We start from the raw sequence: 26,777 nt of genomic DNA on the forward strand, positions 1-26,777 counted from the left end.
AGGGTCAGGGATCTAGGAATGGCTGAGCTGAGTGGTTCTGATTTCAGAGTCTCTTATGATGTTGCAGTTGAGCTGCAGTTTCTGAAGGCGCTGGAGTATCCACTTCTAAGCTCGCTCATGTAGCTCTTGGCAGGAGGCTTCAGTTTCTTGCCACAGAGTTCTCTCCATAAGGCTGCTCATCATATGGTTTCCCCCAGTATGAGTGATCTAAGAAAAGATAGACAGCAGGATAGGGAAAGGGAGAAGGACGGGGAGAAGCAAAGTGAGAAAGAGAGGGGGCGGGTTCAGGGGAGAGAATCTCAAGGCATGAACTGCGATCCTTTTATAACCTAATATTGGAAGTGACATACTGTCACTTCTGCTATATGCTATTGGTCATACAGACCAAACCTGGTACAGTGTGGGAGGGGCCTACAAAAATGGTGTAGCTTGGAGATTTCCGGGGGTCACTTTAGAGGCTGCTTACCCCAGTAGTTCATAGTGGTGCTGTGCATGAGAAGTTTCTCACGAGCTTGTTAAGTATGCAGATTTCTTGGCTAAGATTCCATTGTGAACCACACTTTGGGAAACCTTGACCCTATACCAAGGCTTTAATATTGTTGACTGTGTGATGTCCAAAGGGCAGTTAATTGTCTGCTGTAAGCACACATTTACACTTCAGTGTGAATAGATGTGGGTTTCTCTTCTGCCTCCCAGAGGTTTTAATGCTTACTAAACATGCAGACCACAGACTTTTAGGTTATTTGGAGCAGATGCCACTGACAGATACATGGTTTTTTGGTTTGGGGTTCTTCAGTGAACTCTGCTTATTTTTTATTTTTCCTGAGCTTCAGATCCCTGCTATTGATTGACATACACGTTCTTTGAAGGTGTCTATATCAGTGGCTACTTACCTGTAGATACTCAACACATGCCTATGTACGATGATGTCACTACCACTGGATTTCATGAGCATCCCCAGTAAGACACTAAGTTCCTAATCTTCTAGTTTGACTCTTATCACCATGAGGAAGCCCTCCAAATGTATTTGGATTTATCCCCCCTCCTTCCCTCCCTTCTTCCTTCTTTCCCTCCCTCCGTTCTAGTCAACAGAATGTCTGTATAGGTGTCACCTTTTGGGCTGTCTCTTAGCTCACAATGATTCTCCCTTCTCTTTTGCTTCCTTTGCATTGTCCCCACTAGTTGAATTTGAACCACATAGCCCTGACCATCTAAACTTAGCAAGATGGGTCACTGTGGACGCCTGATTCCAGTCAGGCAATCTGATTCCTCCCCTGGAATTTGGAATTGGGACCAAAGCAGAGACAACAAGGGATTCTTTTTACGTGGCTGGACTCTTGCCCTGTAGGTACAAAAACTGTGGTGGAACTGAGTCCCTTCACCACCACCCTGCCCTTTTGTCGTGTAGGCTGATAACAGAAAAGTCAGTCTTAGTGATTAAAGAGCAAAGCAGATGTAGGGGCGAATGGGTGATGAAATGTGGGAGAGAGTGACCTTTGGATTCCAGATGGCTTTCCATTTCTTATATCTGTCTCTTCCTGAGTCTTGGCTTGGATTCCATGAGCTTCCCATGTATGCTTTTAATATGCACCCCGTCTCCCCACCCTTTTAAATTTAAGCTAGCTCCTATAGATTTCTGTTACTTCATTGTTAACAGAATCCATCTATGTAGGCACTGTGCCTATACCTATAACCTGGTGAGTTCAGACACTGAAAGAGAAGATTCTTGCTGAAGGCCACCTGTAGAACAAAAGTTGCATGGATATAAGGTGGTGGGAACACCCAGTAGGGATTTCTAACTCCACCTGGGAGTACTGGCAAAAGTTTCACAGCAGGTGAAATTTGAGCTGGGCTTTGAAGGATGATAGGAGTTTACTGGGAATGACAAGGGTTTAAGTCCGATGTGGCCAAGCTGGTATGTAAAGGAATAAGGGAGAGCACAGAAACTGGAGATGTCATTTGATGCCAGAAAAGTCAAGGGTTTCTTATGCCATGCTAAAATTAACAAGGCGTATTTTCAAAAGAGAAATGAAGATAATCTAAAGCATAATTTGGAAACAATTGTTCTGGAATATCTCCTCATTATGGATTCATTTGCTATGCACTGTAATAGAGCTGGTCCTTTTAAATGCATTTGGAATTCAAATGACTCTCACATATACCTTCTATAAGGTTTGGCCTGTATTTTAGAGGAGGCTATTGGAAAGCATCTGTAATCTTTCATTCTGATGTAATATATTTCTGTGGCATGGCAGAGGCATTAAAAAAGAAGACTTTCACACATCACGTTGGCTTAGGCCGACGTTAATTAGAAACAAAAGCAATTTGTGTTTAATTTAATGGTAGTGGGAGATTCATTATAATGTTCTTTGGTCAGACACAGTGCAATGAAGGTAGATTTCTGTGTTATTTTTCTCTCTCTTTCTATTTTCTTTGTCTTTCAAAGCTATGGTTTAATGTATTTCCTGGGAATTCCGACTCTATTCTTTTCATTTTCTCTCCCATTTGATTTTTTTCTATGTTGTCACTATTAAATTCAAAATTCAATTCTTTTCTACTTCTAAGCTTACATTTGTTTGTTTCTGCATCCTGTAACTACACATTTCTAATCTTCTTTATGGTGGGCAAAGTCAACTGTGGATTATTCAGGGATTAGTAGCCGGGTTACTAGGTCACCTTCTTCGTCCTGTTTATGATTTTATAACCTTTCACTAACACATTCATTGATAATTACCCAGGGATGAAGGAGGAAAAAGAACTCGAACAATTAAAATTTGGTGATTTTGGGGCAAATTTGATGAAAGGTTGATTGGGGAAGGATTTGAAACTCCTGGCTAAAAGCAAGAACTTTGATTGTCAGTAGAGCTGATATTCCTGGACATACTGACTTTCCTGGATTAGAATAATAGGTTGTGGAGGGAAAGGCTAACAGTATTCTGAGACTAACCCAGTTTTTTATAATACCTGTTTTTTGGAGGTAACTATAAGAGTTCAGGGCCCTCAGGCTCCTTTCTGAAGTTTTAGCAAGCTGGATGAAAAGGTTTTCTTTTAAGAAGATAGGTCCTCTAGCCTACTCCTTCTTGGGATAATTTGCTTCTCATGTGGGAGAGCAGAACAGCCAGAACCCCCACTCACTTTATTGAAAGGTGGATGTAGATGGTGCGGCTTTCAGGCCCACGGATGTGCATTCTGGTCCTTGCTTTGCTGTAATCTAGCTAGGTGATAACAACAGAAGCAGTACAAATAATAAACATATCCTTATGGTTTATTGCAATATTGTTTTATGTCAGACATTTCTTATACTTCGTTCTTGCAAAAACCTTATGAAATAGGAAAGATTAATATCTCTACTTCATATACAGGGAAACCGAGGGGGAGAGAGAGAGAGAGAGAGAGAGATTATGCAGTTTGCCCGAGGTTACATGGAAGGAGACTGGCAGGAATCTAACTCCAGAGGCTTTGTTCTTAACTGCTACGTTGTACGTTCTTCCAACACTCAATTGCCTAGTCTCTCTGTTTGTTCTTACAAAAGGGAAATTCATGATTGCTCTGACACCCTCTTCCTATGGGGAGGATCAAATGAGAGTGTGAAAGGGAAAATGTTTTGAAGACTATAAAGCAGCAGAAAAACGCAAACAATTATTAAGATGGACAGGCTGAAAGAGAGAAAGAGAGAAGGAAGGCTCCCTGGAGTGAGAATTAGAGTTCGACCTTCAGCAAAAGGGCTGCCGTCACTTAGTGACAGCCCAAGCTGGGAGCCTGGGTCCCTTCTTCCACAGCTGTCAGAATGGCAGGGGCAAGGGACAGATGCCAGGCCTGGGCATCCAGGCGTGATTGGCAAGGCCCTCTTCACCAGAGGCTCTGGGCAGATTCACTCAGAGCTTGACCTTTTGAATGTAAAACACTTGTCAGGTTGCCAACTGCCAACCAGCCAGGGGGTGGATTCAGCCAGGAGAAGAATATTCCTGTGGCTGTTCCAGGGATGCTCTCTCTCTGGACCCTGTAACCACAGGGTCTCTTTTGAAGAGAAATGGCCTCTACAGAGCTCAGGGTATACTTGGAAATTGGAATCTCTTTAGTATCAGGTTGGTGTTTCTCAAATTTAAAAACCATGCCTCCGTTTTATAAATGTGATACGTTCTGTAGTTTGTATTATAAAAATTAGTTATACATATTTTTCATTTTCTAGCTATAGAATTGTGTGGTTTATTTGAGTGTTTTCACCTCAAGTCTGGTAAGTCTCTCTAAGCAAGGTTCAAGGGGAAGGAATGCTTGTTCTCTTGGTAATCATTGATATAAATAGTTTATAGAAATGTCTCAGTTGACCCATTTGGATAAGAGATTGGCATAAGAGACCTTGTGAAAAGCAAAATCATGGATTGTTCTATAAACTTGTTATTGGTGGAAAAGCTTTCCTTTAGGAATAAAAAACCAGAGAAGTCTAACATGAGAAGTTAGTAATTTATGTATTTGCAGTCACTGACTACCTAGAATATGCATTTACATCATGTTGTTTAAATGTTTACAGTTAGGTAGATTGTAAAATTGCTGCAAATTCCTCCCACTCCAGACTGCATTCCCTTTTGCCATGTGACTTTTCTCATCCTTCCATCAAGAGATGATAGAGTCTGTTTCTCTACCTCTTGAATCTGGGCTTGTCCATATGACCTCTTTTGGTCAAAGGAACATTAAGAAATGTGATGCAAGCAGAGGCCTGAAAACTGCTTATGCTTTGGGCTTGCCCTTTCTTGCTGCTAGGAGTCTTTTTGCCACCACTGACAAAATCCAGATCAGCCTCCTGGGAAGATGAAAACACATGGTGGAAAAGACAAGGGGCCCAGAGGAGGCCCCTATCCTGACTGTTCTGCCAACCACCAGGCATGTAAGTGAACCACCCTGTCTTAGTCTGTTTGGGCTGCTATAGTGAAATACCAGAGACTGAGTGGCTTATAAACAAACAGACATTTATTTCTCACGTTCCTAAAGGCTGAGAAGTCTAAGATCAAGGTGCCAACAGATTCAGCATCTGGTGAGGGCCTGGTTCATAGATGGCCGTCTTCTGGCTATGTCCTCACGTGGTAGAAGGAACAAGGGAGCTCTCTTGTGGTCTTGTGATCTGTAACAAATATATAGTCGATTTTCATCCTGTTCCTGGCACAGAGCTCCTAAGACCCTTGAAATTTCCTAAGAAATGTGAGCACGCTTTTCAACCACACCTGAATTTATGTTATTGAGGTCACTTTTGGATAGCCCTTAAGGTTGGGGGCCGGTTGCCAAGGGAACCATTAAAGCATTAGAGGATTAGAACTTTCTGCCTCCCCTCCCACCCCTCTACCTCTGGGGAAGGGAGAGAGGCTGGAGATTGAGTTCGATCACCAATCATCAATGATTTAATCAATCATGCCTATGTAACAAAGCCTCCATAAAAATCTAAAAGGATGAGGCTCGGAGATTTTCCAGGTTGGTGAACAGGAATGTACCCATGTGCCCAGAGGGCAGTGTACCCCACACTCTATGGAGACAAACTCCTGTGCTTGGGACGCTTCTGGCCTTCACCCTATGTATCTCTTCATCTGGCTCTTCATTCGCATCCTTAATATTCTTTGTAGTAAACCAGTAATGTATCAATAGTAAGAAAACTGTTTTCCTGAGTTCTGTGAGCCACTCTAGCAAATTAATCAAACTTGAGGAGGGGGTCGTGGGAACTTCCGATTTACAGCCATTCTGTCAGAAGTACAGGTAACAACCTGAATTTGAGCTTAGCAACCAAATGAAGTTGGGGGTGGGCAGGGGGCAGTTTTGTGGGACTGAGCCCTTTAACACAGAGGATCTGATGCTTACTCCAGGGAGATGGTATCAGAATCAAAGTAAATTGTAGGGCACCAGGCTGGTGTCACAGAATTGCTTGGTGTGGGGAAAAGCCCCACACATCTGGTGTTAGATGTGAAGGCAAATGAAGTGTAGGTGTGAGAGAAGAGGAGATACGCAGGAGAGTTTTTTCCCTAAAGAGGTTTCTTTTTCTTTCTTTCTTTTTTTTTTTTTTTTGTTATTCAGTGTTTATTAAGTAGATTCAGTCTTACATATTATATACAGATTCAAAAGAAAAAGGATTCCACATACTTATGAAATCAGTGCATTTAGCAAGTAGTACCATGGAGATAACAGCTTGATTAGCAGCTCATTGGTCTTTTGTTAAGTGAAGAGAGGGAGTTGGCCTGTGCTCGTCATTCCACAAACAAAACAGAATTTAGTTGCATCACATAGAGAAGACACATTCTTTTATTTTATTTTTATAAATTTATTTATTTATTTTTGTTTATTTTGGCTGTGTTGGGCCTTTGTTGCTGCGCACGTGCTTTCTCTGGTTGAGGCGAGCGGGGGCTACTCTTCCTTGCGGTGTGTGGGCTTCTCGTTGTGGTGGCTTCTCTTGTTGTGGAGCACAGGCACACGGGCTTCAGTAGTTGCAGCACGTGGACTCAGTAGTTGTGGCTCACGGTCTCTAGAGCGCAGGCTCAGTAGTTGTGGCGCATGGGCTTCGTTGCTCCATGGCATATGGGATCTTCCTGGACCAGAGCTCGAACCCCTGTCCCCTGCGTTGGCGGGTGGATTCTTAGCCATTGTGCCACCAGGGAAGCTCCGAGAAGACACATTCTAAGAATTAAAATATTAAGCCACATTTACTGGAAAAACTCACTATATAGAACACAAATAATTTTTATAGAGCATTGAGGAGGAAGTCCTCACCTGCTTAGAAGAGCCACGTTAAGTTGCATAGGTGCATATCTGTAAAAATATAATTTAGAGGTGAAGCCATTGATTAAGTAGTAAAGAGTCATCTTTAAAAGTTGGTGCCATCTGCTGTTTGTCTTAAGTGCCATATGCTTACTGTCTGGAGCCCCCTGCCCCTCACCAGAGGTGATGCCTCATGAATGAGCTGCCTCCAGGGGACCCTGAAGAAATGCTTATACCGTCTCCATTGGAAAGTCTTAAAAGTCATCTCAGGTAGGGAACTTGCGCTCTTCCCCAAACGTGTCTAAATTATGCCAGGGGATTGGAAACCTCTTGGGTTGTCCCTAAATCTTCGTTGGCTTGACCCTGAAGCTCCCATGAGTCGACGTGACCTTCCCATTCCCAGGCTGTCGGGAGAAGAGCTATATCCACCTCCGGCTCTGCAGCCAAGTCCTGCTTTCACTTTCCATGAGTCCACGCAGTTTCCCACCTGCAGCCAATAGGAAGTCTCCCTCCTGAGCCCTGCTCCTAAATGGACCACATGACAGAGGCATATAGGCCATCTGCCACACGGAGATTTTTCTGAGATAAGAAAAGTATTTTTCAGCAAACCTGAGTTCTGTGTGGTGTAGGTTTTTTGTTTTTGTTTTTAGGTGGAAACATAGGTAAAAAGTGAGAGGTTTTTGTTTTGTGGCTTTGCTAAGCAGATGAGCTTTGAGGTGCACATTCAAGAGGTTTCTTTTTGAAGGGCATTAATCCCATTCATGAGGGTCTATGCTCAAGACCTAGTCACCTCTCAAAGACCTCACCCCCAATTACCATCACACTGGGGATTAGGTTTCAACATATGAATTCTGAGGGAGCACAAACCTTCAGTCTATAATACAGCCTAAAACCTCCGGTCCCAGCCAAGCTGCCAGTTGATAACAGAGGTTTGACAAGCTGGCCTAGACCAGAACAACTGCCCAGTTGATCCACAGGATCATGAGAAATAATATTTACTGTTTTAAGCCACCAAGTTTTGGAGTATTTTATCATGTAGCAAAGATGATACAAACTCAAATTTCAACCCCAATCCTTATGAGAAAGATTGGCAAACTAAGGCCATGGGGCTGGCCCCCCATTTTGTAATTAAAGTTTTATTGGAGCACTGTTAATTTGCAATGCATTTTTTTCCAGCTTCATTGCGATATAATTGATATACAACATTGTGTAAGTTTAAGGTGTACAATGTGATAATTTGATACATGTATATATTGCAAAATTATTACAGTAGGGTAAGTTCACATCATCTCTATCACCTCATCTAATATACAGAATGGTGACTGTTAACAATATTGTATTATAAACCTGAAAGTTGCTGAGAGAGTAAATCTTAAATTTTTTCACCACACCAAAAAAAAAAAGTAATTATGTTATGTATTTTCTATGGCTGCTTTTGAAAAATAATGGCTGAGTAGTTGTGACAGAGGCCAGATAGTCCTCAAAGACTAAAGTATTTACAATCTGATCCTTTAAGAAAAAGTGTGCTGACCCCTACAATGAATTGTTTGTACTTTTCTAATTGCTGTAAAGGAGGTTTTCTTGATGCTGATTCTTTGTTAGTTGCATGTACTGGGAATATTTGCTCCAAGTTTGTAACTTATTTCACATACTTTAAGGTGTCTTTTGATAACTAATAAGTTCTTAATTTTAAACAGTCAAATTGATAAATCTTTTTTTTTCATAGTCAATGCTTTTTATGTCCTGATTAGAAATCATTCCCTACCTCAAGGTTTAAAAATATCCACTTAATGTTTTCTATTTAAAAATAAAAGTTTTGTTAATTCCATACTCCTAATTTGTCCCTCCTCCTCCTCTGGAATTAACAGATTGTATCTGGGATTAATAGATACAAACAACTATACGTAAAATAGATAAGCAACAAGGATTTACTGTATAGCACAGGGTGTTATATTCATTATCTTGTAATAGCCTATAGTGGAATATAATCTGCAAAAAAAACCCACAAACCTGAATCACTGTGCTGTACACCTAAAACTAACATAATACTGTAAATCAACTATACTTCAATAAAAAATAATAAAAATAAAAGTTTTGTTTTCATATTTATGCCCTTAATACAATAGAATTGATTTTGGGTTATAATGTGAGGCAGGGATCCAATTTCTTCCTTTTCTACATGGATTGCAATTTTTTTTTACAGCTGTATTTAATGAACAGTTACTCCTTTCCCTACTGATGTGTCCCCTCTGTCATCTATCAATATTACATAAGTGTGTGGGTTTGTTTCTGAGCATTCTATCCTATTCTATTCTATCTCTTCTATTCTATTCTATTCTATTCTATCCTATCCTATCCTATCCTATCCTATCCTATCCTATCCTATCCTTTTCCATATTTGTAACTCTTTTTCCATGGAGAAACCTGGTTTTCATTATCCTTGATGTATTTAACTATTTGCTCAATTCCCTCTGTATGTAACCAAATTTTTTCTGTGTAGGCCAAAATATAAGAGGGGGAGGAGGAGGGACAAGGAAAGGAAGAAAGAGGAAAGAGGAAGGAGGAAGGAAGAGTGTTGTTTTTTATCTTTATTTTAGAGAACAATCTGCCCTCTCTCACAAACAAGGAAGAAAAGACCCAGAAGGGCAGGGAAGGGGATAAGTGCCCCAGGGGAAACAGACCAGTCCAGTCACTGCCTTTGGGGTGGGGCTAGGTGGCAGGCTGGCAGATGGAGCCAGCTGGCCCGTCCTTCTGTCTCCTAGGTGGTTCCTGGCAGCCTTTTAAAAAAAGACTTTTTTTTTTTAAAGAACAGTTTTAGGTTCACAGGAAAATTAAGAGGAACATAGAGATTTAATATACTCCCTGTCCCCACACATGCATAGCCTCTCCCACTGTCAACATCCCCCACCAGGTTGGTACATTTGTTATAACTGATGAACCTTACATTGACATGTCATTATTACCCAAGGTCCATAGTCTACATTAGGATTTACTCCTGGTGTTGTACATTCTATGTTTCTGGACAGATGAATGTACAAGGATATGAATCTATGGTTAAGAGTATCATATAGAGTAGTTTCACTGCCCTAAAAATCTGGCAGCCTTTTAAAGCTTAAGCTCCTTGGTTATTTTAGAGGCAATGCTTTTGAGGGCCATGGAGGTGCTGGCTGTGTGTCTAAATGACCCTGTTGAGGGACCATTGTGGGAGTTTGCACACCTCCGCCTCCCACTGCAGGAAGCCTTCTTGGCCCTGGGGTGCCGTGCATGCACAGTAGCACCATTTCTTATTTAGCTCATACTGGCAGCTTTTTGTGTCGAGCACCTTGCTGAATTTTCATGGCATGTTAAAGGACTCCATGGAGTTTGTGATCTTCATACTCCATGTAAAGTGCAGTGTGTGGCTTGGCCTCCCTAGCTTTGAGTATCTCCATATGCTGTTTGCTTGCAGGTTTATGCAGGTTCCTTCTGGCACACCTGAAATAAGCATACCTTCATATAAACTTGAGGGAGAATTTGCTGAAGAAGCCGTCAGTGGCCCAGGGCTAGCTGTGGTTATTGCCCGAGAGAGAGGCTGGGATCACATTGGGGCAAAAATCTGCTGATCCCAAATGTACTGCCCAGTGTGTAGGGAATTTCCTTTGGATAAACTGTGGAGGAAATTTGTTCCATCTGGGGTCCCAGCATTGCTGCGAAAGTTTTGGGTGGAGGAGGACGCCGCAGGGACACACTGGAGGTTGTGCTGGGCTGCAGTGTTTTGCAATTAACCTAAGTGAGTCGTAGGATCCCTTTCTGTGTGTAACCTATGGATGCAACAGCTCAGTCTGCAGGGTCCTGTAGTTAGAGAGTGGCTCTACATAAAGCTTTAGCTTCTCATCTTCATGACCCACATTCGTTCATGAATCCTCCATGATTTACTCTAAAGTATCTCTCTTGCTGGGATTGAAAATGAAAGATTTCTTGAGCAGGTTTTCATATTCCATGCACAAGTCTAAGAGAATATGGTATATTTTGCCCAGTACTCCCTCTCATATCTCCTTGAAGTTCTGCCCATCAAAGGCAGGGATCCACTGACCAGTATAAAGGATGACTCCTAAGCTCCACACAGCAATGGAGGGTCCATCATACTTTTGGCCCTGGGAGAGTTCCAGGGCAGCATAACAGGGGACTGCCACAGAGGGTATCCAGCTTATTGCTAAAGGTGAATTTGATGCAGAAGCCAAGGTCTGCAATCTTGGTGGTCATGTCAGCATCCAGGATAATAAACTTCTGGTGCTGGTACTTTATAGCAGACCCTATCTGGCAGAATTTGACTTGGATCACTTTTTCTTGCAAACTGCCAAGAGCCACTAGGTACTCTCTTCCAGTAGCATATTCCATGACAAGGAGTCTTGTCCTCAGCCTCCATCACTTCAAATAACCTCACTGTATTGGGATGATTCAAAGCCTTCATGAATTTTACTTTGTGGGATAGTCCTGGAGACTGGAGGAATCCTGTTGAGTCTTGTCAATGATTTTCACAGCTACCTCCTTCCCAGTCAGGATGTGTCAGGCCAACTTCACCTTGGCAAAGGTACCCTTGCTGTTGGTCTTGAGGAGCTGGTTGTTGCCAGCATGGGTCTCGTCCTCAGCAGAGATGGTGGAAAGCCCTGCAGCATGTTAGATTCGCTGTGGGGGTTGAAGGCAAGGTGTCCCAAGATCAGCTTAAACCTGGGAAAAGCTGGTGAGATTGGTCCAGGTCACCTCAAAAGAAAATCACTTTTCACACTACCTGATGAACTGATCTTTATAATGGAATCAAAACACAATGGCAGGGGCTTCCCTGGTGGTGCAGTAGTTAAGAATCTGCCTGCCAATGCAGGGAACACGGGTTCGAGCCCTGGTCCAGGAAGATCCCACATGCCATGGAGCAGCTAAGCCCTTGCGCCACAACTACTGAGCCTGTGCTCTAGAGTCTGCAAGCCACAACTACTGAAGCCTATGCGCCTACAGCCCATGCTCTGCAACAAGAGAAGCCACCGCAATGAGAAGCCTGCGCACTGCAACGAAGAATAACCCCCACTCGCCGCAACTAGAGAAAGCCTGTGTGCAGCAACGAAGGCCCAATGCAGCCAAAAAAAAAAAAAAACAACCACAATGACAGACTAAAATAAAAATACACTAAGTAAAAAAAGAAATGAGAAAAAAATAAGTAAAAAAGAAAAAAATGAGGGAAAGAAAAAAGAGAAAAATATTAAGTAAAAAAAAAAAGAAAAAAAAGGAAAACAGTGAGAAAAATTAAAAAGAGAAAAAAGAGAAAAAAATAAAATGAAAAAGTAAGAAAAAAGAAAACCAAAAAAAAAATTAATAACAAATGGAATATACAGACAGCCTGCAATGTAAAGGAGAAAACAAGCTAACTTTGGTCAAAGTCCCTCAGGTCACTGAAAACCAGCTTCCCAAGCTAGAAGGACCACAAATCTAGGCCAACCAGGAACTTGTATAGGTTCTTAGAATTCCATAACAATGGCTCCTTATGAGGACATAGCAAGAAAGGGACCTATTATGGTTAGTGATACTCCACAGTGGTTTCCTCATTTTTTTTTTTTTTTTGTCTGATGAACCATTTTAGACTTAAAAAAATTATTGAAAATCCCAAACAGCTTTTCATGTATATGGATATAGCTATCAATATTTACATTATTAAAAATTAAAACCTGTATGATGTTTCAATGGCTTTTTTATTTCTAGTTTGAAAAGTTGTAATAATTTTTGGCTCAATGTATTTTCAAATGTCCAAATATGTGGGGATTTTTAATTTGTCTCTTTATTAACTTCTTTTTTCATTTTATTCATTTTTTAGTTTGTATCTATAAAATAAAAATACTCTCTATAAGAAATATAACTTAAATGCCATTCTAAAAATAATGATTCCTCAATACCATCATCTAGTCAGTGTTAAAATTTAATTGTCTTATGCATTTTGAAAATTTTGGTTTTTCAGATTATCTGCTTGAATTAGGATCCAAAAATCATTTATATTTTGTGATTGGTTCATATGAATTTAAACCTCTTTCAGTCTGTCACTTTCTACTCCATCTCCTTCCTTCCCCCTCTTGTTATTTATTTTTGACGAATTCATGTTGTTAATTTCCTACTGTTTGGATTTTCCTGACTGTATTCCTGTGGTGTACATTAACAAGTTCCTCTGTACTTCCTGTAAATTGATAGTTAAAATTGCAAGACTGATGGGATTTAGATGTGATCTTTTTGGTGAGACTCCTTCATGCATGGTGGTGTGTTCTTTTATCAGGAGGCTGATGGTCTTTCTTTTTGTGAGGTTAGTGGGCTTCCATGCTCATTGCTGAGATCCATTAAATCATGACAAGTAGCAAAATACTAAATCTATCATCCCTTCATTTATTAGCTTGAATACTTCTGCAAGAGAAATGTCTCCCAATTAGCTCAATTACCTTGTGGTCATTGATGATGGTCTTTATGATTCCTTTTCCTGAAATTTGTTGGAGGCTTTTTTATTGGGCTAATACACATACTTTTTTTCAATTGTTTTTCATATAGGGCTTCCAGGTGAAATTTCACTTGAGCAAATGTTTCTGCAGCAAAAAAGTTAGTTTGAAAGGTTCTGAACGAAGCCAAAGTAATATTGGCCAAGTGAGGAATTTTGGCATCAGAAACATCATTTTGGATATTTGAGGTCCTGCCTGAGAATATTTGAGATCTTGTTAGGGCTGAAAAAACTATAAAGTCAACCATCTACAGCGCTACCCACAGCCCTTACCAATGTGCCCAACATGCAATATATGGTCAATATATGGTAGCCATTGCTAATATAGCATAATCTAACCATCTCATTTTATATGTGGGAAACGGGGGCTCATTCATTAGTTTGTTCATTCATCAAATGTTTCCTGGGCCCTTATGCTCTGAGGAGGCACTATTCTGGGTGCTGGATAAACTTCAGAAGAAAGTCCCTGAGTTTCCTGTGCTTTGTTGTGGGGTGGGGAAAACAACAAGTTAACAAATTAACAGCCATATTGAGAGGGTGATGAACGATATGAAGGAAATAAACATGGTGATGTGTTGGTGCTACTGGGTGGGACATTACTTTAGACGGGTACTAACATTTCATATGAAATTTCCTTGACAGGAAGGGACAAGATCTAGGAAAAGGACTCTCTGAGCAGAGGGTACCACAAGGCAAAAGGCTCTGAGGAAACAAGCTTGGTATGATTGAATTGCAGAAAGTCAATCAGTGTGGCTGACATAGTGAGCAGGCAGAAATGTGGTGGAAGGAGAGTCGAGAGAGGCAGGCGGTGGCAGAGACCAGAATCTAGCTTTTCTGGTCGATTCTGTCCTGATACATTTCGTGTTTCATTTTGCATGATTCTGGGGCACTGTAGCTGTGTTTCTTCAGCATAACATGTGCAGCTGCAGAATAGAATGTTTTAGAAATCACTTCTCTCTCCCTGTCTGCCCCTGCTCCCGTCTAGACCTGTCCCTTAGGTAGCCAATTCTGAAGGAAATCTGGTCCCTTGCTGCAGCCTGGGTTTTGTTTCTGGTGACTGCAGTCTCAGTGTTCCCAGGGACTGAGGTGTGAGCTGCTGATTTGAGCAGGGTTGAAGAGCCAGCTCCTGGACCATTCCTGCTTTGTGCTCCGCCCTGACCTCTGGTGGACTCAGCCTGCTAAGACACTGACCACGCTAGAAGCTGGAAGCCTCTGCCTTCTATCCCTACCTGCCTGAATTTGGTTCGGAGTGTGCACTCTATTATGAAGGCTTTGTGAAGAGGCAGAATTTCAGACACTGCCATGGGGTGGCCAGATGGCTTTTGACCATCGAACACCTCTTACGCAGGTATGACAACCATTCTTTAGAGTTTGAATGGCATCTATCCTGCCAGTCCCCCAGGCACAATGCGTGGGCATAGGATCCAGCCTGACCAATGGGAGCACTCATTCCTTTGGCCTGAAGGATTGGTTCAGAAAGAGCACATGGTCCAAATTGGGCGAATCAGGTCTTCTTTTAAGGGTTTGATACAGGGACCTTGGGACAGAGGGCATCTCTGTTTCCCTTGGATCTAGAATTTTATAGATCCTTGTATACCTGGATTGCCAGTAACCATCTCTTTGGCCCCATTGAGAGAGGCTGCCTGAGAAATTAACACTGAGGAGGAAAGTGGGGTCTGGAAATTCAAAGGGATTTATCATTTAAGCTTCTGCTTCTGGGTGTGCCTAGGGTGAACCAATAAATTCCTTTTTTCTCTTAAGCTACTTTCAGTTGGGTTTCTGTCACAACTGGAAATCTCCTAATTAATACCACAACCAGTGTTAGTCAAAGTTATTACTAGTAGTAGATAATCAAAAGTAAATTTGAAGTATATACGGTGTGACACCTTCCTTTATGACACCACATTTGTAATTATGTAGTGATCTGGGTAACTATTTTTTTTTAAATATATTTATTTATTTATTTTTATATTTAAAAAAATGTTCAAAATTAAAATTAGGAAAAGAGAAAAGATTGCCCTTATCTGAATGGGCACTCATGTTTGCATTGCCTTTAAGAAACTTCCAATTCCCTAATTATAGGACAAATACACCAGAGAAGGACCATTTGCATTACAAAATAATTTTTAATTTTCCAGGGGGGAAACAAAATCCCCTCAAGTCTTATTCAAATAATAGCGATTAAAATGATCCAATGGGGGTTTCCCTGGTGGCGCAGTGGTTAAGAATCTGCCTGCCAATGCAGGGGACACGGGGTTGAGACCTGGTCCGGGAAGATCCCACATGCTGCAGAGCAACTAAGCCTGTGCACCACAACTACTGAGCCTGTGCTCTAGAGCCCGCGAGCCACAACTATTGAGCCCGCTTGCCACAACTACTGAAGCCTGCGCGCCTAGAGTCCGTGCTCCGCAACAAGAGAAGCCACCGCAATGAGAAGCCCGTGCAATGCAACGAAGAGTAGCCCCCGCTCGCCGCAACTAGAGAAAGCCCACGTGCAGCAACGAAGACCCAATGCAGCCAAAAATAAATAGATAAAATAAGTAAATTTATAAAAAAAAATGATCCAATGAAGAGTTCAGCTGCAGGGGAAATTGGAATTAGCCCTAGAGGGCAAATCTTCCCTCCCTCCCTCCCTTCTCTCCTCCTTTCTTTCCTCCCTCTCTTTATCCCTTCCTCCCTTCCTTCTTTCCTTCCTTCTCTCTGTTATTTTGCTAAAATAAAAAAAGTTCTTTTTTTTTTTTTTTCCAGACTATGAAGTTACTGTAAAAAAGGAAGTTCGGACAATAAGGAAAGGTGTAAAGGAGACAGCAAAAATTACCCATGATGTTACTACCTAAAAAATAATAGTAAAAGCAGTGTAAGGCATTGTTCTAAGCATTTTACATATATTAACATGTTTAAACTTCACTAATAACCAGAGGAGGTAGTTCCTACTGTCATTCACATTTTACAGAAGGGAAGTTGAGGAAGAGTGTGTTAAGTTTCTCAAGATCAAATTCTATGTGGCCTTGTTGAGAAAGAGGCACTCTGGACCCTTTGGTAAATAGTCTTTGGTACATATGTGTGCACAGTTGCTCACATTCATGTGTGTGTACAAATGTGCACACACCATAATCACCCACATGCACACAGACTTGCGCACACATATGCCACTATTACATGTATGAGCACACAGACGTTTTACAAAACAATCATTTTATCATGGTACCTTATGACTTGATTTAAAAATATATACAATAGTAGGCAGAAGAGTATAATAAACCCCACGTGCTCATCACTCAGATTCAACAGTGGTCAATTTGTGGCCAATTTTCTTTCATCTCTACTCCCAGTACTTTCCCTTCTCTATAGATTAAAAAAACAAACAACTAACTTTGAGATAATTTTAAACTTAAGGAAAATTGCTAGTATAGAGAATACCCAAATACTCTTTACCCAAATTCACTGATTTTTGACATTTTGCCACATTTGCTTTATCATTCTCTCTCTTGTTTTCTCTGTATGTGTGTGTGTATGTGTACACATATACATAAAATTTTTAATTTTTTGGACCATATGACAGGAGGCCGCGTGGCTGAGTCCCCTTTATTTCATCATACCTCAGTGCCCGTTTCCTAAGAACGAAGATATTTTCTTACATAGCCGCAGTACAGTTATTAAATTTAGAAGTTAATTAATACAGTACTTTTATCTATGGTTCATATTCCAGTTTTGTCAATTGTCCCAGTAATGTTTTTTATAATATTTTTTTTTGCCTCTAGCCCAAAATCTAGTCCAGGATCACATATAGCATTGAGTGGTCATGTCTCTTTGGTCTCCTTTAATCTGGAACTGTGTGTTTAGCCTTTCTTTGCCTTTCATGACTGACATTTTGGAATAAAGGCCATTTATTTTATAGAATGTTCCTCAGTTTGGGTTTATTTGTTGCTTTTTTTTTTTTTTTTTAAAGTTCCCCAGGTGATTTTAACATGCAACCAGGGCTGAGAACTTATACATTTTTTTTTTTTTTTAAGAAGTTTTATTTATTTATTTATTTATTTATATTTGGCTGTGTTGGGTCTTCGTTTCTGTGCGAGGGCTTTCTCCAGTTGCGGCGAGCAGGGGCCACTCCTCATCGCGGTGCGCGGGCCTCTCACTGCCGTGGCCTCTCTCATTGTGGAGCACAGGCTCCAGACGTGCAGGCTCAGTAGTTGTGGCTCACGGGCCTAGTTGCTCCGTGGCATGTGGGATCCTCCCAGACCAGGGCTCAAACCCGTTTCCCCTGCATTGGCAGGCAGACTCCCAACCACTGCGCCACCAGGGAAGCCCAGTTGCTTCTTTTGACTATGCTCAGATTATGTATTCCTGGTCAGAATTCTACTTGGTGATGTCATATCTGTCTTAGCATATCACATCTGGAGGTACACAATGACCATTGGTAATGCTAATTTTCATCATTGGGTCAGTGTATTGTCGTTTCTCTATTGTATGACCTACTTAAAAAAAATTTAGCTACATATACTAGTTTTATTTATGAAGCAAGAAAAGATAGACCCACAGCATTATTTTTCATGGTGGTGGCATCACCACCACCATCATCATCACCATCACTTGAAGACTTGTTATTATGTCAGGTGCTATGCTAAATGCTTTACCTGCTTTAATTCTCACAACCACTCTCTGAATAAAAGTAAAGCGTGGCTGAGAGAGTTTAACTTGTCAAAGGCTGAGTGGAGCTTCAGACCTGGCCGGCTGACTCCAGAGCCTGTGTTCTTAGTCATGTACTACTCTTTATTTATCCAGTTCTCTAACTTTGTGTGTTTTAATTATTTCTCAGTCTTAACTTTTTAAAAACAATGCTGCCATGAATATCTCAGAATAAACATTTTTATGAGTCCTCAAAATCTCAGCGCTTAGACCCCTAGATTTATTTCTTTACTCACAAGGCAGATATTAAATAAACTAGAAAATATACTCAGCAGTACGTCTTCCCGTAAAACTATGTCAGCTGAGAGTTGGAAGGGAGTCTTTTGACTGATTTTTCTGTTCTGGGCAAGAATCTTCTCTAACAATGACCTAGTAACAGACGTGATTAGTAATACCACCCCCTGAACACCTCGCTATATTTCAACTACTGGGTCACACCTTTTTCCTTTGTGATTTTCTTAGTCTTTACAATAACCTTGTAAGGTAGGTGTTATCCCTCTATGTTCAGATAAGAGCAAACACCCTGTGGCATCCCTGACAGATGGGTACAGCCTCTGTTTACACATATCTGTCAATGGGGAACTCTGTTTTGCAAAGCAGACCAGACCATTTATGGATCCCTGTAATTGCTTACTTACTACTGGAAGTAAGAATTCACTTAAAATCACTGTAGAATTCACTAAATCTCTTTTCACACAATAGAGCTTGTTTAAATAATTACAATGAACATAGCTGCCATTTGTTGGGCACTTGCAAGGGACCAGCATTTGTTCTCAGTGTACTTCTCACAGGTATTACCTCACTTATGCACAGTGACCTTGTGAGGGGGTATGTTACTGCTTCCACTTTATATATGAGGTGACTGAGGCCTGTGGCTATTAAGTAGTGAGGCCAAGACCGTTCCATCTCACCTGAATGTACTTACCTGGTGGCTTTAGAACCTGACCTCCCTAGAAAGCTGCCCAAGGGCAGGAAAGTAAAGCTGGTTACTGGGGCCAGCACAGAAGAATGTCAATTTAGAAAGACAGAAAACAGCTGGCCAAGTTCCTTCCCAAAACTTTCCAAAGTTTTCAGAGTTTCATACAGTATGCATGTGGGTTGCAACAAGGAAAATTTAGATGGAAGTCTAGCAAACATTAATTATCACATCAACAAACATATCTATAACATCTGTTGATATTATAAGGGCTTACTATGAAACCTAATGGTGGACACCTTGCTGTGTGCAAATTTACTTTAGAATCTATTTTGCTTATTCCTCTATTATGGGTTGAATTGTGTGCACCGAAAAGATAAGTTTTAACTCTAGGTATATGTGAATGTGACCTTATTTGGAAGTAGGACCTTTGCAGATATAATCAAGTTAAGATGTAATTATTAGAGTGGGCCTTAATCCAATATGACTAGTGTCCTTATAAGAAAAGGAAAGTGCCATGTGAAGACAGAGACACACAGGGAGAATGTCACATGACAACAGAAGCAGAGATTTGAGTGATGCAGCTGCAGGATGTTGGCCTAAAACAAATAGACTGCCAGTTATTTCTCCAGCAAAAACGAGTTTATTCAGGATCAGGAAAGAATTGCAGTTTTGGGTCTACAACCATGGCAAGTCATGTGCAAGTCCCAGCACAGCAAGGGAAGGACAGCTTTTTTATAGAGGGGAAAAGGAAGTTTGGAGGGCTATAGTAAACAAAGAGTCCAGAAAAACAAAGAGCTTTTCATTGGCTGAGTTGTTGCCAGGAGAGAAGAGGAGGTCTTTCTTCCTCCTCTTGGGCTCTGCTATCATCCCAGGGCACGAGAGCTCCCCCTTCTGGTCTCCTGACTCTATTTAATTGAGGTTTCTGTTTATTAATTTTTTACAAGGCCAAGGAACACCAAGGATTGATGCCACTATAAGAAACTAGGAAAATGCAAGGAAGGAGTCCATCCAAAGTCTCAGAGAGAGTGTGGTCTTGCTGACATATTGATTTCAGATGTCTAGCATCTGCATAGAATTGTGGGGGTAATACATTTCTGTAAAACAACAGCCCTCTAGTCTGTGGTATTTTGTTACAACAGCCCTAGGAAACTAATACAGACTCCCATTCACTTCTTGAGTTGATAAATTATCCTAAAGATTTGAAGCCCGTTCAGTTGCATAGATACTTTCCTTTTGTTTGTTCCCTCTGAGGTTTTCAAACTTCAGTGTGTACAAACAAAAGTATATGTGTATATATATATATATTATATATATGTATTCTATAGGTGGTTTAGAGGATTTTTTAAAATTGAAGTATAGTTGACTTACAATATTGTGTTCATTTCAGGTGTACAGCAAAGTGATTCAGTTACATTGCAATACATATATATATGTATACATCTATATTCTTTTTTTTTTATTCTTTTCCATTGTAGTTTATTATAAGATATTGAATATAGTTCCCTGTGCTATACAGTAAATTATTGTTGTTTGTGAGGATTTTTTCAATAGATAATTTTCACTGTAATTTTTTTCATTTCTTATTTGTTCATTTAGAATGTGACCCCTAAGCTTCTTTGTATTGTATTTCTCTTTGCTTTCTCTCCACTAGGCAATATCCCTCCAGTTTTTGTTGGAATATTTTCCTAGACCATTTGCCAACCAAATGTGTTCTCCTTTGAATATATTATAGTAGATCAGTGTCTCTCTTAAAATGTGATACTCGGAACAGTGATTGTAGTGGGACTGTTATCTTCCTTTCTTTGGATATGGGCACAGTACTTCTATCAGTGAAATCTAACTTTGCTTCTTTTTTTAAGCAGCCACACAGCAGTTCTTTAATTGAAACCCCACATCTTTTTTTTTTTTTTTAATGTATAGCTCCTAAGTCCTAAATAATAGGGTGTCACATTGCTCCTATTAATTTTTTATTGTGTGCAACTAATAGATAAGTAAGTCCTGGAGACCTAATATACAGTAGAGTGATTATAGACACAAAACTCTATTATAAACTAAAAAAAAAATTAAAGTTGCCAAGAGATGAGATCTCAATTGTTCCCAACACTAGGAGAGATGATAATTATGAGACTGGGTAGAGGTGTTAGCTAACGCTACATTGGTAATTATAATGCAATATAAATATATCAAATCAATATGTTGTACTTTAAACTTACAAAACGTTGTATGTCAAATATATCTCAATAAGAAAAAATTGAAAAAATGTATTTTCTCTTAATCTCTCTCTCTCTCTTTTTCTCCTCCAGCTTGTTGGTCCCATGAGAGTGGTCTCCCCATTTACAGGTATCATCTCCAGATTCAATAAGTAAGTTTGCCTTTTAAAAATATTCATGAATATCGACTTTCTTCCTTTAGGTCTGTGTCATGTTTTTGCATTTAAGTTTGACTGGGTATTCCGTCTTCCATCTATTTGTGTGGCTCTTGCGGGAGTTTTGCATGTTATTAAGTACATTGCTTTCTTTAGATGCTGCCTTCTCTTTCTGTCTCTTGAGGAGAATCTGTGAATTTTTTTTTTTTAGTCAGAATATTATTAAGACAGACTTAATGCCTCTGGATTGTACCAATCTTTTAAGAATAACAATGTAATAATAATATTACATTTATATGAAGGGAGCTGGTAATAAAATTTCCTAATAATTATTGGGTTTCTTCCTATGTACTAGGCATTCTCATTTATGAAAAATAATTTATTGAGATGGAAGTCATATATCATAAAATTAACCATTTTAAAGCAAACAATTCAGTGACAGCAAGTACATTCATAATGTTGTGCCACTGCCACCTCTGTCTAGTTAAACATTTTCATCACTCTGAAGTAAAACTGGCGACCCATTGAGCATTTTCTCCCTCTCCTCCTTCCCCTCACCCCCTGGCAACCATCAATCTGTGTTTTGTCTCTATGGCTTTATCTATTCTGGATATTTCATATAAATGAGATCATACAGTATGTGACTTTTGTCTGGCTTCTTTCTCTCAGCATGGTTTGGAGGATCATGTTGTAGCATGTTTCAGTACTTTATTCCTTTTTACAACTGCATAATGTTCCACCGTGTGTTTGTCCATTCATTTGTTGATGGTCATTTGTGCTGTTTTCACCTTTTGGCTGCTGTGAATAGTGCTGTGAATAGTGAATAGGTATGAATGAACATACCTGTGTATGTACTTGTCTTAGCATTATCTTATAAACTGTGCCTTTTAGGATTTGGAAAACACGATCACTCTTTTTCTAGAAAACCTTTATTTGGGTGACTGTATAATTCGTAAATAGAATGATACCACCACAGAAGTTTCTTGCATTTTGTAGGGCTTGCTCTCCCCTGGATTATGTTCACATTTCTGGGACATATTTCAAGCTGAGTGAGTACATCACCATCATCATCTCCCTCCTGATGTTGGTGATGGTAGCTATCATTTGAGAGCCTATCATATAATAGATACCATTATTATCCCTATTTCACAGATAGAGAAATGGAGGCTTATGAAACTTAAGCACCTTTCCCAAGTGATAGACGAGTGATAGAGCTAGGACTAAGACCCAGGTCTTTGTGACTCTAAAACTTGAGGTATGTGACAATTATGTTCCTGAGTTTCCTATCTTTCATGAAGTTGACTTTTTCCCCCTAATTATCGTGGATAGCTACTGACCATCAATAATAATAAACTTTCAATCAGTCAGTCCTGAAATCAATTTAGTGGGTCAAAAACCTCATTAAAAATGGAAATAGATGGAATAAGATGGAAAATATCATGTAGTAAGGGTATTATTTTATGAAACTTTCATTTGTCATGTGTGTGTGGCACGTATATGTGTGTCTGCATGGGGTCATGACATAAAATGTACCTCTTATTGTGGGTTGCAGTCAAAAAAGTTTGAAAAAATGCTCTAAGCCACTCAGGTTCATTTCCCCCCTGAACATTTGAACTTTTATGTACCTAAGCAGTTTTTGCTGTTTTCTTCACTCTCAAACATCCTCTTATCCTCCAAGTTCACAGATTACTGAAATATGACATTTTTTTGCCCCTTCATAGCCATCACTGACTGATCCTACATGTAATTTTACAAAATTGCAGCGTGCATGCCTTTGAAGTTCCGTTCCCCTTTGTAATTAAATAACACACATGTAAAAAAGTGCACATTTAATAAGCGCTTTAATAAGTGATAGCCCACATCGATCCCATTCAACACAAACAGACCATTTGTGCTCGTTTGTCACTTACTGGTGCCCACATCAGACGGGCAAGACACAGAAGAAGACATCTTCCCTGCTGTTCGTCACATAGTGTAAATGCAATTCAGGGGCGCTGGTCCCCAGAGAGCCTCCGGGAAGGGCTCCTGTGGATATACAGATGATAATTCCACATGGTAAATGTTTGGTTTTCTTCACGTCAGTAGCAATTCATAGCAGTTCTCTGGGGACCCTTTCAAAAGCCAGTTTGAAAATTTGTTCCTTAAAAGAACAGTTTTTAAAAAAATTAATAATGAGAACATATTAAAAATGCCACGTTGTTGGTGGGAAAGCCCCAAAGCAGTCTTTTAATAAATTGGAGTGAATTATAACTTAAATCCTACAAAATAGAATTAGGGTTTTACATTTTTATTTGTTTCAATGCAAGAATTCAGTCTCTCATTGAAATGTAAAAAAAAGTCATGCAGAAAGTTCAAGGGATTCTTGATCAGGTAGGGACGGTTGTGGAGAATGATCACTGAGTATATGTTGTTGAAACACCCTTTGCGTGTAAAACACCGTACCGAGTGTTGAGAAAAGGGAAAAATTATGATATAGCAAGCTACTTCAGGAAGCTAGCCAACAGAAAACTCCTATGTGTGTTCGTAGGATGCATTTAAAGGAAGTTCATCAAGATCTTGCATGTAATTAATGGTAGAAAAGTAGAACCGTAATGTCTGTTAAAAAAGGAATAGTTAAATGCATTTTGGCAGAATCATGTAATGGATAGCAGAAAGCTATTAATAAGAAAGAGGTAGATCTTTAAGAAGGCTGAGAAGAAAACGTTATTGTGAAGAGACCATGCTTCTGAAGAACCTGTTTCATTTACTTGTTTTTCCAGCTCTTAGAACAGTCCCTGGCATATAGTAAGTGTTTGGTAAATATTTATTGAATGAATGAATGATAATATGATAGCATTTTAATAAAAATAAATGAGGGGTATCCACATACATGGGTAGACATCAAACTATCAAGAGTGGTTAACCTGAGGAGTGGGCTTGGGGTCAGGGAAAGGCAAGTTTTGGGAGAGCAGAGATCATATCTCATTTGGGTCCCAGTACCTTTAAGAGCACCTAGCATGTTATTTGCTTACCATGGAGAATAGACAAATAGTAGTAATAGCTAACACTGACTATTTACTTACTGAGTGCTATACTCCATGCTGAGCGCTTTATGTATGTCTCCTCATTTTATGCTCACAGCAATCCTTTAAGGTCAGTATTATTATTACCCCCTTTTTACAGTTGAGGAAGCTGAAGCTGCAAGGTTTGTAAGTGACTCATCTACTGACAAACAGCTAGTCAGTAAAGGAACCAGGCTGAACTGTGGCAGTCTGGATCCAGTATCTGTGTACCTAACCACTGGGCTCATAACCTGTAGTTGCCTAACTCATTTTTATATTCTAAACAGGGAATAGAAGGATGCCTTGAACATGGTGCTTGTATCAAACACTGTTAGCTGCTTACATAGCAGCTGTTTCTTACTTCTTCCTAAGTTTACAGACTCCCCCACCCCCAATTTTGTTCAGGCTACAACATACTCTGGAAATAATGAACCACTCCAGAGTCCAGGGTCTAAACCTACTTTGGAAATTCCTATTTGCTAGGGAGGTTTAGGTGTGGCCATGTGACCAAGCTGTGGCTAATTAGGTATAAGGAGAAGTCTCCTGGGACGGCTTTTGCTTCTGAATAAAAAGAGATGGTAAGGAGATTAGCTTCTTTCCTCTGGTCTTAAATTTGGTTGTGTGAAGATGTGATGTGTGCAGCTAAATCAGCCATATTGCTTGAAAAAAAGAAGGCCAAATAAAAGATAATATGGTAAGGACCGCAGATCAGAAAGGTAGAGAGAGTCTGGGTACCGGTTGATAATGGTAAACCTCTGCGTCAGTCCTGAAATTGCCAGAAACAGAATTAAATTGTGAAATTGTGCAAGCCATATCCATTGTTATTTGTGGCTGAAAGCAATTCTATACAGTGCTCTAAAAAAGCCTTGTTGAATTGAAAGTATTGATGAATTCAAGGAGGTGACATAAGCTATATTCAGAAAAGCTAACTAACAATGCAAGACTTTGTGTGCTGAGTGTCGAGTGAATAACATAGCCTGGTGGGCCTATCAAGAAGGTCTTCGTGGAAGAGAGAAAATGTGAAGTGAACCTTGAAGGCTAGTAATAGTAAAGGTGTGGAGTTAATAGTTAGTTGTGCAAAAAAAGTCACTTTAGGTTTTGATCCCATTTGTCTCATTTTTGAGACTATTCTTGATAGCAGAAAACACAATATTAGTTCATTCTAGCTGTACTAAGTCAAGTCAGGATTTTCTGCTTTCCTTCCTTATCTCTAGGACATCCAAGTTCTGAAGGGCTCATGTGGTATCATGGACTTATCTGGTGTTTGTGCATGACAGACAGACAGCCTGTCTGTCTGTCTATCATCCCCTCATTTTTGGACTGCACAGGAAGGGGCCAAATGCAGGGCTCCTTCGCAGAGATGGGGAAAATGAGACCTATAAAACTTAATGCCTCCCCTAAGTCATACACCAATAAGCGATAGAACTGGAAGTAAAAGCTCTTTGGAAGTGTTCACATCTTTTGCATCCCTTTTAACTCTTCTCCTTGCCCAGTGCCCAGAGAAGTTTTTTTTTCTTCTCATTGTGTCAATAAAAAAGTACCTAAACAGTTGTTTCCGACAAAACATTTATGTTAGGACTTTTGCTTTTGGAAACTTAAGGTTGACCTTTATCTTTCTTTGTGTTTCTTCTGTGTCCACCTTTCCCAGAGAGGAAGAAGACCAAGATCTTGTTTAAACAGAACAGTGATGAAGGGGAGAACATCACGCTCTGACAAAGAGAAACAAAAGTAAAATATTTTACTGATTAAATCTCCAAAATTTAATTTTGCCATAGAGGAACAAATAGAATGATTTGTTTTGCTTGGTCAGATCTTGGTTCTCCTCTACCTCACTGGTTGCTCCTTCTCATTCTCTTTTGGGGGTTCTCCCTCTTCTCCCTGACCTCTTATTGGAGTGCTTCGGGCACAGTCTTAGCAATCTCTACTCCTCTTCTAGAGGTGCTTGTCCAATCTCATGGCTTTAAGCAGCTGCATGTGCTGTCAGTGTGCAAATTTATATCCTTTGCTCAGTACCCCATCTTTGAGCTCCTGTGTCTGGGATCCTCACCTGGCTGTCTAATAGACATCTCAAACCCAACCTGTGCAAAAGAAACTCTTGATCTTCCTCCCACAAACTTGCCGTATTCACATCTTTCCCAATCTTCCAATTGCTTAGACCATAAACTTTTATCATCCTTGATTTCCTTCATTATCTCATACCCACATCCAAAGCATCAGCAAATCTTGGAGGTACTATCTTCAAAAGATATCTAGAATCTAACCACTTCTCACCACTTCTGCTATTACCACCTTAGTCCAACCTTCTATCATCTCTGATGTGTGTGATTGTGGAAACCTACCTACTGGTCTCTGTGCTTCCATTCTTGCTTATCCCCATAGTCTATTCTCAAACAGCAGCCAGAGTCATACTGTTAAAACATATAAGTTAGATCACGCTACTCTTCTGCTCAAAAAGCTCCATTGACCTCCCATCTGACTCAGAGTAAAAGCTAAAGTTTTTATTTAACTTTAATTTTATTTAAAGTAAAAGGC

General features: G+C 40.0%; 1 pseudogene; it reads right to left on the reverse strand.

Annotated features, from left to right (window-relative positions):
* Positions 1 to 10,497: 10,497 nt before the first annotated feature.
* LOC137758946 (serine/threonine-protein kinase MARK2 pseudogene) lies at positions 10,498 to 26,434 on the reverse strand (annotated as a pseudogene).
* Positions 26,435 to 26,777: the final 343 nt, after the last annotated feature.

The sequence above is a fragment of the Eschrichtius robustus genome, chromosome 2 (genome assembly GCF_028021215.1).
Source record: "Eschrichtius robustus isolate mEscRob2 chromosome 2, mEscRob2.pri, whole genome shotgun sequence".
Classification (NCBI taxonomy): domain Eukaryota; kingdom Metazoa; phylum Chordata; class Mammalia; order Artiodactyla; family Eschrichtiidae; genus Eschrichtius; species Eschrichtius robustus.